The 9,546-nt window shown below is 42.5% G+C and overlaps 1 long non-coding RNA gene across 1 annotated transcript; it reads right to left on the bottom strand.

The window, feature by feature from the left end:
* Window positions 1-203: 203 nt before the first annotated feature.
* Window positions 204-7,385, bottom strand: LOC123377189. The gene is made up of 4 exons (XR_006582120.1): window positions 7,259-7,385; window positions 1,170-1,313; window positions 368-499; window positions 204-284 (listed from the first exon to the last, which is right to left on the bottom strand). It is a non-coding gene; the product is annotated as an uncharacterized LOC123377189 (long non-coding RNA).
* Window positions 7,386-9,546: the final 2,161 nt, after the last annotated feature.

Below are 9,546 nucleotides of genomic sequence, written 5' to 3'. Positions count from 1 at the left end.
GCTACTATAAATGGAGTTACCCGCACACTTCACAACACTGGATTAGTTTTGATTAAAGAACAAAACAAGGTTATTTACCTACAAAGAGATTGAGTGAGTATGAGTTTAAGGCATTATAGTCAGAAATGGTTACAAGAGAAATAAAGATAAGACGCTTTCTCCCCTTAACAAACTAGACTTGTGGTAAGAATTTTACCTTGCACCAGGTTCCCAGTAATACGTCAGGATCTGCTCCCAAAGTCCATAGACTTTCTTCTGTCTTCTTAGGTGGAAAAGAGAGATGGCTAGGAAGAGAGAACATGGAGTGTTTTTACCCCTCACTTTTATAGGTGAGTCACCCTTTGAAATGCCTTTTCCTGAGGGTTACCTGTGGATAAAGTTCCTTCCACCTGTGAGGATGGAGACATGGGATCACATCATGAAAGATATTTCATGCCGTGGTTTGCTAAAATGCAGATTTTCCTTGTCTGCTGTCTTCACCTTCTCACTGTCTGAGGACCTGTTTACTGTTTATATGTATATTAAGGTAAACACACACTCCTTTTGTTTAGGACACAGCTGTTTAACAAGTTTTCCCTAGGCAGGGCTGTGTGATTTTGAACATGTGCTGATATACAGGGGGATTTTGTAACTTTCCATATAGTGTTAAGTATCAGAGGGGTAGCCGTGTTAGTCTGGTTCTGTAGAAGCAGCAAAGAATCCTGTGGCACCTTATAGACTAACAGACGTTTTCCATATAGTGTTGCTACACACATTTTACCGTGATATTATTGACCAGCAAGTTATTAGTGTTCAAATGATACCTCTCAAGGCATATTTTATACAATTATTACATTGGTGTGTAGGGTGTGAATACAGGGATGCCTTCTGTCACAGCCTTATACTGTAAAATGTTTTAAGGTGGTTGGTGATAGATAAGCTGCCACTCAAAGTATCAACAAGACAGATTTCAGCCATTTATTGGCCACAAAAATTAAACATCATCCCTTCCCATCTGATAATATCCAGTCACAACACCCCACTTATAACACTCCTTGAACAAATGTTAGGTTATCAAACTTGCCCTTGAATGATAACTCGCTTAAGTCTCATCATCAGTAACTCAGTGGGAATGTCTGGCTTCTCATGCTCTTAAGGCAAAAAAAAAAATGCTCATCATCCCCACATACTTTTTCATCTTGTGATTTGTTGCATCTTCTTTTCTCTTGTCACATATTAGGAGTAACATTCATGGAGTTGGTGCATACAGCACTTCCAATAAAATGAGTTTTGTGGTTATCAACGGCCTCCGTTTCACTTCTGTGTTTAATCACCTGCAAAAAAATAGCCATTTACTGCTTCATGTACTCCAGAAGTTAGAAGACATTTTATGTGAAACCTGAAAAAAATTCACTGATAGACACCTTTGTCTGTATACAAAATGTCATCAGCATCTAAAATAACGGGGTGGGGACTTTTCTGGTAAATTGCTTGATACACAGAATGTCGAAGATAGCTGGAGATATTATTCTCAGCATTCAGAAGATAATGCTGCATTACAGTGCAATGCATGTGATATCCCATGAATATCAAATGAATTCAGCATGACTACTGCAGCTAAAGCAAGATCAAAATTATCTTTGAATTTTTTATATATATGCGCTATGGAACAATATTAACAGTAATGCACAGTGATTTATTAATGGGGAAGATGAAACATCAAAAAGTGGACTTCAGGAAACTAGACTGAGGCAGTTGTACAGATACTAGTATACACACATTCCAAATATTCAATATTTGAGCTGCCTGATTGGGCATAGATATAAGGTATGCTTCTGATTCTGTTTTCTGATAGGATGAGCATAACTCTTGGGATCAAATCAAATACCAAGACTTGTACTTTGCTGTTTTGGCAAACATTGCTGGTAGCCAACTTGTTTGCTAAAATATTAGAACACAAAATATGAATGCAGTAAATGTGGATTTGTTTAAAAATTTGAGTGAGTCATTATAACTATGGTGGGGACAACTCAGCCACAGCCTCCAAATTTGCTTCCCAAAGCATTTGTGCCCTCAAAATTAAACATGCAGCCATCTTCTAGGTATAAGTTCTTTGGGTAGTTCAAAGCCAGCTGAAAAATTAGCCTTTAAACTAGAAATATTATTGGTCAGATCCTCAGCTGGTGTAAATGAGCACAGGTTCACTGAAATCAGTGAAGCTGTGCCAAATTTCACAAGCTGAGGATCTGGCCCTTATGTTATTGATTTCAAGTAGTACCCACAATGTCCAAGACGCTTTCCACACAGAGCAGAAAGCACAATTCCTGCGCCCAAGAGTTCACCATCTGAAGACAGGAAAGTAAACCAAACAGTAGGTGGGGAAGCAATAAATGTGCAGCTGTGTTATCAAATATAAATCACTAGGCCCTGTCAGATATTCCTCTTTTGTGCCACAAGCAGAACTTTAATGGCAGAATTTAAGAGGACATATGGATTTAGGCAGAAGGCATATTAATACTACTAATTATTAATAAGGGGAACTATAGTCTCCCCATAGGAAATCGTGTCTTTGCTGCTGTAATAGTTCTAGACACTGTTATGGATGATGTATGGTAAATAAAATATAAAGACACCTGGCAGAGGTCACAGGGATGCACTGGGTTTTACAAGAATCCCCTGGGTCAGATATCTACATAACAGGTCACTGAAGGGTAGCATGTGAGGCTTCTACTGAGAGCCACTAGCCCACTGGTTGTCACAATCACTGAGAACTATATGTATGGACAGTATTTCAGGAGTTACATATTTATACTGAAAATTATATTCTTAAGGTCTTGGAGGTAAATCAAGTCACCAGGAGGTGACACACCTAGGAAATGTTCCTGTCATGTAGGAGGTAATTGACACCTATCTACTGATGGAGCTGTTTGTGTACTGTATGCCTATTTATATACTGAGCTAAATGCAAATTAAGGACATCACAAATTCTACAAGAGAGAAAATCTACAGGAAGAAACATGCAGCAGGGGGTGTGCTATTTATGAAGACAAAGGATTGGAGCACAAAGGGACACAGTGAATCCTTTACCTAGGAGACAGTGTGCTTGTCTCATGAAAGGAGAGTCCAAGCCAGCCTGACTATAAGGTGCTGCAACGATTATGGGTGAGCTATGCAAAGAATACAATTCTGTTTCAGAGGTCATGGATTCCGTGACATTCTGGGACCTCCGGGACTTCTTCCAGAGCCTCTGGCATCCTCCGCAGTGGCCGAGGTTGGAGGGGCCTGGAGCAGTGGCAGGGCTAGAGCAGCTGCTGGAGGTCAGCCCCCGGCAGCACTCTGCCTGTTCATTCCCCCCCCCACCCAGGTATTTTTAGTAATAGTCAGTGAGCGGTCACAGGCTTCTGTAATTTTTTTGTTTATTGCCCACTACCTCTCCCTGGACTTTTACTAAAAATACCTGTGACAGAATCTCAACCTTATCTATAAGAGATGAGTGTCTTGTTAATTAAGTCTAGTTTCTAGAATGCATGTTATGTTTTTTTATATTTAACCTTTGGTTTCCTATACTTCCACTTGATACTACTTGAATTTCTGTGCTTCTGTAACTTATGCTTGATTTCACTATAAACATATCTAAGTGCTGTGTACACTAAGGGGAGCCGTGATCTGAGGTGGAATTGGTAAACTGGGATGTACTGTTTCTTTGGAAGCAGCAAATCTGAGAATACTGCAAGTGTCCAGTGGCCGAACACTCCAGGAAGACACTCAGAACAAAAGGGTTGGAGTGTGCCGATTGCTAACTGTAGAGTGACAAGGTGAGTACTTCTGTTGCCTGTGGAGCTAGGGAGCTGACTCACAATAGCCACTGCCAAGACTTTCCTAAGGGCAGGTGGTAGCAAGAGGCTTCACAACCCTGAATACAGCCAGGAAGCAACACACCACTACTCCAGCTTAAGCATACTTTTTCATTTTAAAAAAAATGTAACACAGCTGCACTTTGAAATGCCCATAGACTTATCAAGCCATAGCTTTCAATGTTATTAAATGAAAAAAAAATGATCCCTGTTTTCAAGATGATTATTATATATCAGATGAAACACAGTATGAAAAAGGCTAAGGTGTCTGTAGGAAATAAACACCAGGGTCAAAGGCCTAGGAGTTTGTTTTTTTTTAAATGCAGGGCATGTGAATTACTAAGTTAATCAGAGGCCTCCTCAAATTTATTAACAGTAATGTTATTCAGAGACTGTCAGCACATTCTGGGTGTTATAAGAATACAAATACCGGTAATAATATTTACTACTGTGCTGAAATGCACTTCCCTTCCTCCTCCTCTCTCTCATACTCTGCTTGTCTACTATAAATCCATGAGCTCTGATCAGCTAACAAGAGCCCTGAGCCAGATAGTATGCAGGGATCTACACATTGTATGACTGTGAAATAACCATACAATCTTTATGCAAATCAAACCTCTTAGCCACAGTGCAGAGAACTAAAATACATATATAGTTCTGGGTCAGTAACTGCCCAGCATCCTTACATTGACTACCTGAGACAATTCTGCATCACTATAATACAAAATAAACATCTGAAAACAAAGACACACGTAATTACTACTTTTTATGAGTACTGCTTGGCTGCCTTTAATTTTAGTTCAGTTGTTCAGGTCCTGAGAGTCAGGCTTTGCTGCAGCAGAAGCCCACTAGGCACAGCAGAGAAGAGAGGGCATCTCAGATACAGCTCCCCAATTCCCCACCTGGCTCCACCCTGGCCCTGACATACATTAGAGCAGCTAGTGGTGGCTCTTCTCTATTTCGTATGCTGTTATCAGCTTCATCAGCACTACTCCTCCTAATGCTAGTGAAAATGTAGGAAAAAGCCTTCCCTCATATTCAGTTGAATAAGTTCTCCATTCATGGTCAGCCACCTTTGCATATCACCATTGTATGTGCTTTTTTTGATAGGGGCAAGCTAGGCAGAGATATTTATTTCATTCATTCTGATTTAAACACACACACACACACAATCAGTTGCTCTAAGAGCACAGATGGTACACACATTTACAAAGGGTACAGAAAAGATATTAAATCCCCTGAATAAAGAGGTCTAACTCAAAGTTATCTATTAGCATTGAGCTACATCACTGATATCTTCCAGTGCGGAGAAAACAAGGAATTTCAAAACCACCAGGCCTGAGTTGATGATTTTGCACAATGGGTCTCTAAATTGGGAAACAATATGGAATAATAGACAGCTAAATCTATTCAGTGCAGAGCCACTTCTCCTAAGGAATGAGAGAAGTAAGCTGGTGCTTGTGACACTGCACCCCATATTATTCACAGTGATATTATATATATGATATGATTATGGCATAATTATAATGTATTTTATGCAAGATAAGTCATGTGAGGTGTCATTGGAAAAGTTATGATTTGCTGAATATGACTATCCTATATGTATGCATAGATCATTTTTGTATCTGAAGTTATGAATATTGACTATGTATCTGTATTTCAAATGTAGTTACACTTGGGTAATGCCCACTAGACAAGATGCTTTCAGTCTAGATAGTGAGTGGGTAAGGGCCTATTCAGGGCAATGGCCCATTAAGAAAAAACAATAGGCCCCAGGAGAAGCTTATCTCCCACCTGGGGAGCCTTCCTGTGAATGCTACAGGCAGCCTCCAAGTAATGGCTGCTATGACTCTACAAGGACATATGATGAGACCGCATGTCTCTAGACTCCATCTTGGGATGTCAGTATTTTTCCACAGACTGATCTGGGAACCAAGCATTGGGAACAAAGGGTTCCTGCCATATGCTAAAGCTATATAAGGCAGGGAGTGGCATCATCTGGTGTTCTTCGCTCCCCACACAAGAAGACTCCTGCAAACACCTGAGGAACAAAGACTGAACTGGGGGAAGTGCTGGATCCAGGCTAAAGGGATTTTTAGGCTGTGAATGGAACACCTGGGGATTCCAAACTGTAAAGCAAGTGCAGTTGGCCCCTTAGGAGTCTGCAGCCTGCTTGTATCAGCTCATCTATTTAGTATATTAAGCTTAGTTTGCATTTTTTTTATTTGCTAGGTAATCTGCTTTGATCTGTTTGCCATCACTTAAAATCTCTTTTGTAGTTAAACACATTTGTTTTTGCTTTATCTAAAAATCAGTGAGTTGGAGTGAAATGTGTTTTAATCATAACTCAGGGGCAAAAGGCCGTTGCATATTCCTCTCCACACTGACAGAGGGGGCAAATTTTATGAGTTTACACTGTACAATTCCCTGTGCAAGATGGTATAATTCTGGGTTTATACTCCAGGTGGGGGGGGGGCCCTGAAGAGCTGGGAGTAGCCTTCCCAGGCAGGGGCTGATCAGAGAGCCTGCTTGTAACTGCAGCTGGGTGTGCCCCTACCTGTATGTTTGTTGGTGAAAGCATAGGCTGGAGGGCTTTGCAGCTTGTCACAACAGTGCATTGTGAGAGGGAGCCCAGGCTGGTGGGGCCGAAGGCTCAGTAGTATCCCAGTTCTAGGTGGCACCCCGCAGGGAACCAATCACAGTACCTACATTTAATAATGGGTACTCAAAAAAAAAAAAAAAAAAATCACTGCAAGTAAAAACCTAAGGATAAATCCTGACCCCAGCAATAACCTCTTTGTACCACTATGGCTACAGAGTTGCCCTAAACAGCCAACTGGGAATTCCCCCAAACAAAGTGCAAAGTGAAACAGTTAACTGAGTTCCAGGGTATCAGAATAAGTGGTAGCAAAATCAATACACAATATATGATCTTAAACATCAGGTGTATTTGACCATTGTAAATTAATTGAACCAAAATCATGTAGGTTAGTATTTCAAACTCCCAACAGTATCATTTTAAACACACAGTTCTCATGAACCAAGTTCTGCTTTCGAATACATCATTGACTACAGTGTAGACAATTGCAGAATTTAGCCTCAAGGCCTCCAGAAATTTAGAGCCCTCCCCTCCCCCAAACATAGCAGGGTGGTGTTACAGTAAACAATCTTCTGCCTTTAATGCTCATGTCCTTCAAGTATAAACATAAAACCCATTACCATCCATAGCCTTTCATTATAAACAACATTGCAGAGTAACATTAAATCATCACATTGCTTGGCAAGCATGGGCTCCCTGGCCTATCTCCCCAGCCCAGAGAGGATTGATACTACAGAGTCTGATTCAGGCTCTTTTTCTCAGGGATTCAACTTTACTTCTTCTAAACAACTAACATACATTCAGAATATCAATCATTCTTTCCCACCTAATCCAGGGCCCTCTTCAGGGGAATCTCTCTTCCCTGCAGGTTCTCACACTACCAGGCACTTGTTTGAACCAGTCTGTTACTGGATCCCATCTTCTTACTATAGCTTTACCAAAAGACTTTCCCCCAGAAACCCTCTAATCCCAGCAACTCTTTATCCTGGTTTTTACAATCACCTGATTCCTAGCTAATCAGTCTCAACTGAGAGATGGCTGATCCATCACATACTAGGCTGGGCCCAACTCCCCTTAAATTACCAGCCACTATGTAGCAGCTAGTTTGGTTCAAAGTGGCATAGCAGAAACCTGATTTAGAGAGAAATTACTGCTCACAAAATTGTACCTTTTTAGGTTTAGGCTCCATGAAATTGCCTCACCTGACAGATTTAATAAAGATTTAGTAATTTAATTAGTACATTCTAAGCTTGAATGACCTACCTACTGTGTCAGTGTGAAATTTCATTCAAAAAGAGGAGAGGTGACCAGAATTCTACAATAGCTTGCAGATGCCCTCAATTTTAATGTGGCCTCTAGCCCACAGAGAATATAGATCCCGGCATGCAATGTTTGGTCTTGAGCTGAGTGGAAGGACATTATTAATGGAGACACAGTAAAAATAAAAAGGTGACTAATTGGCTTTATCTTATCCAAACTAGGAGTCAATGACGTTCCTGGCAAGTTTCCAGATAAAACATGCTTTTCCCTCACCAAGGATACTTAATAAAGCATATAGAAGAGAGATGAAAAGTAGAAGTCCCTATTAATAGCAACTCAAGAGCTGAATTCTGATCAGGAATCAAAGAGAATCTGCATTGCCATACTCTGTTTCTTGCCAGAGGAATGCTTGCATGACACTGCCAGAAACTTCATCTGCAATCTTAAGAATGCAGAATACAGGTGATCATTAGAAGGGTGCTTTTGCTTCATGTCCCAACTTACTGAGTACAGTACACCTGTTCAAAGAGTGAGTAAGTTTAAGAATGATCAGGCATGATTCTCCTCTCAGTTATACTGGGGTATGTGAGAGATGAATCCAGTCCTTGGTGTCAGTTTAAATTATTCCCTTTCCATGGAAACCATGACCTGGAAGGAGAATGAAAAGTTTTTGTTTTTTTTTCACCCGAGCGGGGTTGATAGTGTTGGTGTCACTAGGCATAAATCTAGGTAACTCGGGAGGATGGCTTTGGGCCTATGTGACCCAAAGTACCTTTATGTAAAGTGCTTTTGTTAGCCTTACTAAACTTTTGTAACCTTTTGTGTTATGTGCTAATTGCTGGCAGTGGCAAGGTTGCTTGATACTAGATGTAGCCAATACTAAATAAGATAGGCGGAAAGCAGGTGCTGTAATTAAAGTTATATGCATGAGAACGTAGCCCCCACGGTGGGAAAGTACAGATAACTGATCACAGAAAAGTTGCTAACGAGCTAAAGTGGTTTTTTGCCAAGTATGACTTAACTGCTTCATGTGATTGCTATTGCAAAGTGTATTTGCTGCATGGGAATGAAAGGTGGGGGGAGAGGAGGAGTGTGGGGGTGATGGGAATGCTTAGCTGAAGTTATGTATAAAGAGAGGGAAACCGCTTGTATCGGTGTGCAGGATTTGAGATTGCTGTCTCCCTTGCACCTTATCTGGGCTCAAATAAACCTGGTTTTTGCTTCTCCACCTTGGTGTGTTTATTGGCGAAGCACACCGGCCAACGAACCACTGTTGCTGTCGCCTTGGGCCTCTGTGCCGGCAACAGTTTTGGCGTCCCTGGGTGGGCTCGAGGCAAAATTGTGCCTTGCCCGGACTCCTCCACTGGCGGCAGACGATGGTCACAGCCAGGGGTGAGCTGCAGACGGTTCGCAACGGTTCACGCGAACCGTTTGCTAAAGTTCTCTGTCCGGCGTCTAATTTTAGCAAACAGTTCGCGCGAACAGTTGCAAATTCTGCCTCCACCTCCTGCCATGAAGCTCCTCCTTGCTTCTCCTCCCCCACGGCTTCCCGCGAATCAGCTGTTCGCGCGGGAAGCCTGGGAGGGCTGAGAAGCAGGCAGGCTTCCCCGGCCCAGGAAGATGACCCTAAGGTAGGAAACGGGGGCATGTGCCCCGGCCGGTCCCTGGCCGCGGCCCGTCCCCGACTCCCCCCAAACCCCTCCCCGGCCGCCCGGCTCCGGCCGCACCCCCCCCCCGCCCTGCCGTGCCCCCACCTACCGTCCCCGGGTCCCCGCCCGACCCTCCCTGGCCGCGTCCCCCCCCCCCGCGTTCCCGGGCGCGACCCTGCCCGGCCCCCCCCGCCCCGGGTCCCCG

Source organism: Mauremys mutica, chromosome 9 (assembly GCF_020497125.1).
Source record: "Mauremys mutica isolate MM-2020 ecotype Southern chromosome 9, ASM2049712v1, whole genome shotgun sequence".
In the NCBI taxonomy this organism is placed as follows: Eukaryota; Metazoa; Chordata; order Testudines; family Geoemydidae; genus Mauremys; species Mauremys mutica.
The sequence above is the reverse complement of the archived record's forward strand: the minus strand, read 5'-3'. Positions and strand labels throughout refer to the sequence as shown.